The sequence below is a fragment of the Tupaia chinensis genome, unplaced genomic scaffold (assembly GCF_000334495.1).
Source record: "Tupaia chinensis unplaced genomic scaffold, TupChi_1.0 Scaffold000659_1, whole genome shotgun sequence".
NCBI lineage: Eukaryota > Metazoa > Chordata > Mammalia > Scandentia > Tupaiidae > Tupaia > Tupaia belangeri.
Window position 1 is genome coordinate 274,378 of NW_006160181.1, and position 1,485 is coordinate 275,862.

The 1,485-nt window shown below is 40.0% G+C and overlaps 1 protein-coding gene across 1 annotated transcript in view; it reads left to right on the forward strand.

Moving 5' to 3' along the window:
* NUP210L (nucleoporin 210 like) overlaps nucleotides 1-1,485 on the forward strand; it is a 169,517-nt gene that overhangs the window by 27,725 nt on the left and 140,307 nt on the right. The window lies entirely within an intron of this gene.

Below are 1,485 nucleotides of genomic sequence, written 5' to 3' on the forward strand. Positions count from 1 at the left end.
AGAATGGAGGAGAAGGGATTGCAGCGTGGCCATTCCCCCGGGGGGGGGGGGATTTCTCGCTTTCTGTCTCTCTGTCTCTCTCTGTCTCTCTAGCGAGCACATGTGCCCTATAGCAAAAACTTCTCAAAAAAAAAAAAAAGAGCAAGGGAGGCATTGAGATTGAAGTGCTGTCAATCAGGGGAAAGTAGTAGAAGAGGTAATAAAGTGGGGGCAGGGGACAGATTATGAATAAGAGTTGGTTTTCTCTGAATAAGAGTCCATCAGGTTTGAAAGGTATAGTACTTCTTATTTTATAGTTTTAAGTAGCTGTTTATATTATTTGTTTAGCACATAGAAGAGGGTTATTGATCCAAAATTGTTCGTACTTTAGTCATTTTAAGGTGCCCAGGACATTGGTCAACAAGTATAATTGTACTTCAAAACTAAACTGTCCTTCAACATTTATTATCTCCAACTATGTATCATTGACTTCCCTGAATTTCCAGAAGACTCACATGATCCTCTTTGTTTTTTATATTCTCAGTTCAAATTGTTACTTATTCTAAAGTAGCAAATATTAAAATACATTGTATTTGTCCTTGTATGTGTCTTTCTCAGGCCTTGGATGGTGACTATTCATACTCTGTCCCAGCACAGGGCACAGGTTGGCTGGTAGCACTGCTCCTGGAGGTGGGAAATATAAGAGAAGGGGCAGGTTTTAGGAAAAAGATAATGAGTTCAGTTTTTCTTTATCTTTTTTTATAAAGAACTATTAATTTAATTGTATTTATTTATTTATTTTTAATTGCTATAGGGCACATGTGCTCTCCAGAGAGAGAGAGAGAGAGAGAAACAAGTCTCCAGGTCAGGGACTTGAAATGGCATCAGCCAAGTAAGAGTCCAGCACCTTAACCACTATACCCCAAGTTCAGCCTTTCACGTGTTAATTTTAAGTACCTGTGGAATAGACATCCAAGCAGAAATTTTCATTAGGCATTTGGAAGAGAAAAATTAAGGATGATGAAGATAATATTTGAATGTTATCGAGTGATGGTAGAAGCTTTATCTGTAGTAGGACATTAGCCAAAGATAATTATGTTATGCCAATGTTCGAGGTTCCTATGAAAGAATAGGAATGCTAAAGGGAGCCCAGAAAGAATGTTTCAAAATAATTTAAAAAAACTAGCAGAGAAGAACTTCAAGGGGCCAGTAGATGGTGTAATGGCTGTCGCTGGACTCCCATGTAGTCGACCATGGTTCAAGTCCCAGACCCAGTGGCTTAAACTCACGCCGGGTGTGTGTGCGTGCATGCCCAAGATCCTGAGAGGAGAATGGAGAAGGGATTGTGGCTTGGCCATCCCCCTGGTAGGGGGAGTGATTTCTCGCTTTCTGTCTCTCTGTCTCTCTCTTTCTGGTGAGTGCACATGCCCTATAGCAAAAACCTCTTTAAAAAAAAGAAGAATTTCAAGGCAACTGACAGGAATTTACAAGAGTAGGATGTTCAGC